A 9,246-nucleotide genomic window follows, 5' to 3' on the forward strand; every position below is an offset into this window, starting at 1 on the left:
ATACAAAAAAATATTTTTTGTTAAAAAAATTGGAAAAGCTATAAAATGGTACAATGTTCTAAAATTTGATACATGACTCAACACTTTAAAAAAAAACATTGAAGTGGTAAAAACACCTATTTTAGTGAAGAACATAATATATTTAAATGATAGGTAAAACCGAAGTTAAGTACATATTCGTAGCTCATTGCACACTGCACATTTGATTTAAAGTTGCGCCTGTTATTTTTAAAGAATTGTGATCATTTTTTGATTACTTCAGGTAATGAAAGCCTATATAAATTATAATTAAAACTGGTCCGATTATAAGCTAAGCTGAATTGCTGTTAAGAATTTTGTGTACTTGTGAAATAATCTTAAATTGGAATTTTTTAAAAAAATAGTATTTTAGTTTTTTGGCTTTGTTCTCATTACGTTTCTACCATACACATATTTAATAATGTTATATATTACGTAAAACCCATGAGACTAACAGAGAGGACAAGTAATGAGTATTATTTAAAAAAATGGAAGAGATTAAAATTAGAAAAGTCTCTTAATAAATTATTGTTTTTTAAAAGAGTTTTAAGTAATTATTATTTATGTAGATTGACTGACACAATAATAAAATTGTAAACTGATTATGTAATGCGCCGATTTCTTTTCTAATAAATAAAAAGTTTTCAAATTTAAAAATGATATACGTAGGATTTATGATGCAGTCTTGAAGTTAGATACTTTCCCTGCCAAATAAAACCCAACGATCCCTTTTAATACGATAATGTACCTCTATCTTTCGTCTGCAGTCACATACACGACCCTCGTGTGCTAATTGAATTTAAGGAATAAAATCCAATCGCCCCGATTCTTTATTATTCAAGATCCAATTTGGATAAGGTCTGATCGGTCCGCGAGGTGGGGCGGGAGGGGCAGTCGAGAATAAAATTGGATTTGTCACTCAAAACATAAGGCAGCCTTAAACTTTAATATATTGTATGTATATGTATAGTATATGTATTGTGTGCCGGTGGAATGAGTTTGACGCATAGCGTATGTAGAATTTGCATAAAGTTCAATAATGGCCACATTACAATGAAATTACTTGATATGCACGTGTTTCATTAATGTTATTAAAATTATTTGAGTTATCCCAATCATAAGGATTTATGTAGCTGATAATATAAGAACTTTAAAATAAAATCGATAACTTTACTGCGCTGTTTAGAAGCATGTTTACAAGAAATAAACACAAAGGTACAACGTCTATAGATAAAATATTACGACGGCGTTAACAATGTAATGGCTTTATTTAAAACCTTTTTTTTATTTATTATTATCTGATTCTGACGAAGCAAACTTACAGCATTTAACTTTGCTTTTGCTTTTGCTTTGTAAAACTATAATTTATCAAAATTATTTTCTATTATTATGTATTGAATATACATTTACTATCATCATCACCATGACGTCGTCAGACGCCCACTGCAAGGTGTAAAAACATCGCCAAAGTGATCGGTTTGCGCTGCTCGCATCAAGCGACTTCCCGCGTGACTACTTTGTCGGTCCACTTAGTGTAATATACATTACATAAATATAAATAATTTTATCTTCCGCACACTTTTTGTGCGATGGCAGAAAATTACTTCATGAACATACATACATGGAAGTTATCTTTAACGTCTAACGTAAAAATCTCTTTACAGTTGTTGCTAACGAACAATTGAACGAAACAGTGCAACTTACAGTGTTGTGAACACACTCCCTAAACTCGAGCCAGCAAAACAAAGGCATCAACGCTTCGTCAAGAGCGCACAAGTAACGACGTTGTTCCCTCGCGCCCTGCCCGCCTTCAGTGAAGAATCACGTAACTCTTTCCGCCATAATTGTTATTTGTCACGTAGTTCGTTAGTTTGCATATTCAACAACCTTTTCGTGTAAATTTCAATTTATTTGTCGAAGGTGATGTTGATGTTTTTAGTTTAATAATTTATAAACGAAAATTTATTCTTAATGCTTACGCGTGATACTTTAAACTGATATCGAATGTTATCAGTACTTCTATTGCGCATAATAATACCATTATACATATATACACAAATGTACATATATGTAAGTATATAAATGTATATATGTATGTATTCATGTATAAATGAAGCCTGTTTTTGTTTCCATAATTTTTATATAATTTAAGATTTCAATGTCGTAATCTGTTGTTTAATGTAAGTGACAATAATGGCGTTGGAAGCTCCCTGTTGTGTATGTTAGACTCATAGATGAGCTTATTATTTTCTTCCATCCATCTCCTTTATTGAATTGCTGAAAAATGTGGACACTGGTTTGAGATATATGAAATTGTGTAGCCTTGTCAATAGAGTGGCCAAACTTACTTCTTTTGCTTTATAAATCTAGTAACTTATTGTTTTGACCCCGGTTTCACAAATCTGTGGATAATTAAGGCAATTCCAAGTTAATCATCATTTCATTAAGTTTGAATTTTCAAAACCTTTATAGAGCTCTATCAAGTACAATATATACTATATAAGAACAAAACAATTGAAACAATTAGGAAGAAGTCGGAATACAGAAAGTGCATATAATTGCCTAACTAAGTCATAAAAAGCGCCCAATTCAAAAGAGTATTTACACAGCTTTAATTACAGCTCTTAGATCGCATTCAAACGTTTGAGTCGCGTCGACTATAGCGCTCGTTATTTAACGTTAAATGCGATTTTCTTTACCGTTATTGTATTAGCGTAGTACTCTCTTGTTTTTTAAATAACGCCGATTTCCTATAGGAAACCAAATTTGCTTTATTACTTAGTTTACCTCTATAAACATTTAACCATGTTGAATTGATAAGTAAACATAGCTGAGGCGGTGTGATCACTGAGAGCGCGGAAATTAAATAGCCGTTCACATCCGTTGCAATGCAACGAGCGCTGGCAGCGACGACGGCCCACTGCTCCGCGGCCACGACCCAGGTCTGATCATACGTCCGGATAAGAAAAGAAAAGAACTATCAATAATAAAAGAAATAATTTGTATGTTCTGAACATATCTGTTTTTACATAACGGGATTTAGTTATCGGAAGGCATTCGAGAATTGCAACTTGTTTTTATGGTCTTAATTTTATAATAGCGCAGCGTAGTACGTCCACCCACAACGTGCACTGACAACCTTGTTAAGGTCATCGGAAGACGATCCAGGCCGTTTTCAACCGGTCCTTTTGGAAACCTATGGGGGAGGCCTATGTCTGGCACTTAACCTCCTACGGCTGATATGGTGATAATTTTAGTGTACATATTTGTACTAGTATTATTACAGCTTGGACTGATTACAAGCATCTGATGTAAAGAAACAATAATAGTAAACTAAATGTGAAAATGTAAAACTTGGCCCCAAAGATAAGCTTAAATATTAAAAAGATTTATGTGCATTATCGAAAGTAATTTCAAATATATTTAAATAAAGTGCGAAAAACACTGCACAAATACTTTTTTTTAATAATATTTGTAAAAAAAGATAGCGAGTGATTATTAATGAGAGAAACGATGGTACAATCGCTATTGGAATTATCAAAATACGAAGTAACTAAACTAATAAACTTATTCCTAGCACGTAAAACCATTACTTCATAACCCAAGACATTATTTAAACTATACTAACAAGCTATTTAGATATTAAACCAATATTTCTAATGTTATAAAAGCAAAGATTGAAGTGGCAGAGGGCAGACCACAAGACGAAGATGATCAAGGGATGACGAAGTTGAAACTTCGTGTTCACGGCTTGGCAGTGAAGATAATTCTTTTAACATCTGTGCATTTGACTGTTACGCGACAGCATTCAGCATGACGTAGTTGGTATTTCCCACCACTTTATCGACTATATATATTATACGGACACCGTTGACGACACGATAAGCAGTTTTACAAAAAGGCAATGTCCGCTTCTTCAGAGTGGGCAATTGAGTACAATCTCTAGATGGCGATACACTATAGGAACGCGGCGGTCACGATGGCCATAAAAGAAAAACTCGTAAACCATTAAAAAAAGAGGGGTGGACAGACGTCCTTAGCTTTGCTCCACAAAAGCTTGTTGGGCACCATTTGATGAAGTTATTTCTGTGAAAAATGTATTTCATAACATTAAGATTTGTTGTTAAAATTTTAGCAGCACTACCGTAAATTAACTAATAAGACAAGCAGAAGCAAACGTGCGGTATTCAACAGAAACACGTAGATATAGTGTATCATTATTTTACAAACAAAACAATATAAAAATTTCAAAATTTATTTATTGTAAATAAATTTATTTATTTACTTCACTTATAACTACATGTAGTATCTAAAAGATTAATCACAATTTATTAATTGCTTTATTTTATAGCAAACTATAAATCTTATCCAAACCTAAAATCTAGAGACAACTGTGATTAACTGATTTAAATTGCGATTCATATCAAGTTCGTTTAATTATTTTTCAGTTACGTTACGAAGATAAGAAAAGATCAGAAATTTTACAAAACCCATTAACCATTGGCTGTTATCTTAATAAGTGATTAACCTACTGCTTAGAGACAAATAACTGTCATGAATTCACGCGCAGCACACGTGGGTCAGGGATTGACTATAGTGAGCATATCGCATGAATTTTAAAAAAAACTGTTTTATTTTTAATTATTGTGATACACTTTAATTATTTTCAACAATAAAGGTATCAACATCAATGAAACACTACAGTTATTAATATACAGTTTGTTGAAATAAATACTGTATACATTATTTTCGTTATAATTACTTTATGTACAAAATATATTCTGCAAGTTTTAAATTTTTTTAAGATGGTTCTCACTGTGGTATTATTCAATCGATGACTTACGATTCTGAAACGTGGCGTCCTCGGCAAGATCAAAGCTTAATCAGAAACGGAACTTGTCATGGACTATGTTTGGAACTTCTTAACGAAATCGAATCATATATGATAAGATCCATAGTCGAATTGAAGTAACTGGAATAGCCTAACAGATTGGCAGATTTAAGTGGCTCACAGTCCGCATAGTGCACAGAATTTATGACCACTGGAACCTTAAGGCTCTGGAGTGGAGACTACGAATTTATGTGCGCAGCGTAAAACAGCCACCCTAAAGGTAAACCGACAACCTTGGTAAGCTCGTTAGAAGACGCTAGATGCAGGCCACTTCCAGTCTTATCAAAAATCCAGTCCTATATTCAGTAGTTGCAGTCCTGCGGCTGAAATGATTAATGATGGTAATTAACTTTCCTTTAAATCTAGTCTTTAGGCAAGAGACTGTAGCTTATACAAAATTTCACTTGTTTTAACTTGGCTCGTTCATATTTGCACTTTTTGCTGTACGATTTCGTACAAGGGATCTAGATAGCAGGTGTAGTCGGAGTCGGACCCCATTATAAGTAATGACGATGAGTAAACATTTTAGAGAAAAGCGCTCCTGTTAGTGTACCCGAGCCAATTAGAAGTGTTAGGGAGATGGCGTAGCTCCCGGGCTCACGCCCCGCGACTCTCCCGCTGCTGTCCAATTAAACTCGCGCTCGCAACCGACGATGTGCTATCGCCACCGGAACCTACATAAACGTTATTGTGTAAGTCACTTCTAAATAAAAATCCACCTTTTTACACCGCCGTGCATAACAATAGAATCATGTCAGACTCCACAAGAACCCACTCCCCTCGTCCATTCTCTGTAACTATTGAGCTGTTAATTAAATTCACGCAAATTTATCGCCCGCTCCGAAGCACGACAGCTACACCCTTATTGCAGTGGATTAAAGGCGAGTTCCCCGTAACGCCTACGTGGTTATCTGAATCAATGTTACTTGTTGTTTAATTACAACAATAGTGGCCCCTAATGAGAGTTTGCGCTAATAAGCGCTGCAGAATGTAATCAACATGCCTCGTCTATCTAATGAGCCAAGTTCCTGGTAAAAACAAGCACGTCGACATTTTGCTGAAGATTAATTAGGAGGTCTGCCTATAAAGAGACTGATTACCGGAAATCTTACTGCTGTGCTAACAGATTAGCATATTGCTTATATGGCACAAATTGTAACAAAAATAACTCACATCTATTAGATATCGTTGGTACCTTGCAAATAATTAATTATTCAAACAGAAAGGATGTCTATTCAAACAACTCCTATTGACAACAAAGTACACAGACTTGTAAACGTCGTTAACTTAAATAAGCACGTTTGATTACGTCGTAGCTAGCTACCCCATTAAAACTTAACGAGGGGCAACCCCGGGGAAAATAACTAACCCAATTTCCCTTTGCCGGGGAAATCATTAAAAGTCTTAAAAGGGTCTTTCATATATTTTTTTAACCCGGGGCGTACGTGCAAATAAACACATTTTTACATACTCGAACAAACAATTCTCCTAACGAGGCGGGAGGGTAACGAGCGCAGAGGTGTCCGGCGCCCGTTGGCTCCGCGTTCTCGCTAATTGGAAGGATATGCCCGGAAATGTGTCTCGTTACACGGCCCGCCCTGTCCCGGCTCACCGCCGACACCTCTGATTTATTGCAGCCTATACATTCAAATTGACAGCGTCGAAATGCGCCGCGAAATACTATCACGATCTAATGCGACCTAATGCCGGCCTTCCGATAAACAATACTCCGCCGCTTAGCTCGCTGTAATGTCGACCAAACTTCTGACCTTTGTTTTCGTGGAACAGCTCTTAGTATAGACATTCTCGGGGTATTTTAATATATCTTTTAAAACGCATTCTTAAAATTTTTGATGTAGTATTTATTAATCTTTATGGTTAAAAAATAACCTCCTAAAAAATTTAATATTTTTATGGTCACCATGTGAGTCAAGAATAAGTGAGGACTATATTCGCACTCTTCCATAACAACTTTAAGGTTTCGGCAAACATATTCCAAAAAACTTATAACAAGAGCTCATTATATTTTATTATAATTTAATATCAACAATATTGTTTAATTTACTCAACGTCGTATTGTATTTATTTATACTTAACTATAGAAATGCTTACAGTTCGGCCAAAAAACAGAAACAAGAGATAGTAGTGTGCGTTTTAAAATTTTAATTAATAAAATTCCTGACCTTAGCAGATAATAACGTTCCAATACAATTAGTTTCGTTTTATAATATCAGTAGAAACTAACGTAATCATTAATAAATTCAACTGCATACCTACACATACTAATAATTTTATTGATCAATAAACCGCTCGCGCTCTTTCGGTAATTAAATTAATTACAAGATTTGCCAATTAGCTGAATGTTTGCGTTCACTGTTTTAATTAATGACTGTGTGTTGTATTAGCTTCGGATACAATCTGATTCGAGACTCGTCAGTAATTACCTACGTCTACAAAATACATCGAATTCCACGTAATTGCTGAGAATATTACGGCAGTGAACTTAATTGTTCCCGACTTAATTAATTAAGCTTTTGTTTGAAACTAACAGCGAAGTGTAGAGTTGGCAATTCTAAATTGGATCTTGTAATTACCTTACCCTCCCTTGTACTGAAACTGTCTACTTTCAATTATGGGCGAAGCTTACTTAATAGAATCAATTATAATTTGAAGACAATGCCAAGCCTATTCTCTTAACTGTAAACCTTAATTATTAAAGATTAATTAATTTGCTTCGCGGCTATCGCACGTGTAAAAAAACGTCATTGAATAATTTATATTTAATAATTATGGTCTCTTCTTTCTCTTATATTTCTCTTAAACATAACCATACCATTATTTTCACATCAATATTTCACCCAATTTTACGGATGTTTATTTGTTTACAAATTAATAAGCGTGTGGATCCACAGGCTCTACAATAGTCATGGAAAAGAGAGAAATATAAGATAAGATGTAGAAAACTGTCAAATAAAGTATTTAAAATACAAAATAAAGCTCATCAGTTTGTAATTCTCGTGTTTATTGTTAAATTAAAAATATTAAGTACAGCACACTTTAAACTTATAAGTTAAATTATTGTAAAATTCTATTACATTTGTTCATTAACATTTTTTATTTAAAAGTTACTATTTTCATGTTTTTTTGTCCTGTAAATAAAAAAAAAGATGATAACAAAAATATTACATAACATTTTATTATTTTTATATGTAAAAAATATTAATGATTCACTAAGAAGTCGCTAAAATTATTATAAACAGCGAAAGTGTCAAATAATATTACCAATTAGTTAGCTATAATATATACGATGTTACGTTGTTAATGAGGTAAAGAAACATGCCCGTAATTATTATTAAGAATTTGCGCGCTACAGAGGGACGCCTTTAGGACCCCTGACTTTAATTAAGACACAATAATTAAAATAACAAGCGACGCGGTAAGTCATTATGCGGGGTCGTGAGGCCGCATACGACACTGCTAATGCTACATGCATGCTCATACTTTATTTTACAAAAGAAACGTTAATTCTTTTATAAATAACTAGGAAATATATTTCTTAATTAATGTAATGTTATTTTCTTTTAACATTTTACTTACTAACAATACATTTTCAAGTGACACTATTTATTATTATATGATTATATTATTACATATTATTTTAAGATTAATGTAACAAAATACCTTTGTAACAGGTTATATAAAAATTATAACTTACCTCTAATGGGAAACGTCCTTTTCTTCCAAACAATGCACTAAATTAAAGAAATTGATAATTACATCAACAATATCTTACACTAAGACACAGAAATGTTTTTATAACAGTACACAGCGAAATCTCCTTGTCCACTTCAATTGTCACTTATAGCAGGATTTACGGCCCTAATCGTTTCTAAATAACAATAGATTTAACAGCGATGTTCCCGACGATGAACAGAACGTTACTTATGCTTACAACAAGAAAGAAAAAAATTCTACAGTTGTGTTATGAAAGTATCTGTAGAATAAATGTTTGTTAAATAATTCTAACGAGATGTTTAAATCGAGTAAAGTTTGCGGTCACAATGAATAGCGTATACACGTCGAGACTCGGACAAAGCTCGCGGCGGAATGAGCCGACGACTGGCGACTGCAGGCGTCGCGGCGCAAGGAGCCGAGGGCGGGCGCCGGAACTCGGGGTGGAATGAAACAACACTCTAATATAATGATGGACTCGGAACACTAATGCTCTAATTGGAAAAGTACTCTCGCAATGTTAAAAAAGTTTAATCTTCAAATTGCCTGCGTTCAACTCGAATTGCGCTTAATGGAATTGATCAATATTGTACTGAATACGATAA

General features: G+C 33.9%; 1 protein-coding gene across 1 annotated transcript in view; it reads right to left on the bottom strand.

The window, feature by feature from the left end:
• Positions 1-9,002, bottom strand: part of LOC137928619 (LIM domain only protein 3-like) — a 51,096-nt gene extending 42,094 nt beyond the window's left edge. The window contains exon 1 of the mRNA XM_068771522.1: positions 8,625-9,002. The gene's annotated coding sequence lies outside the window, so the exon portion shown is untranslated. The remainder of the gene's footprint in view (positions 1-8,624) is intronic.
• Between the last annotated feature and the right edge of the window lie 244 nt (positions 9,003-9,246).

This window comes from Battus philenor, unplaced genomic scaffold (genome assembly GCF_028537555.1).
Source record: "Battus philenor isolate CCGP_79_NKW_IND1 unplaced genomic scaffold, ilBatPhil1.0.hap1 SCAF_4, whole genome shotgun sequence".
Taxonomy (NCBI): Eukaryota; Metazoa; Arthropoda; class Insecta; order Lepidoptera; family Papilionidae; genus Battus; species Battus philenor.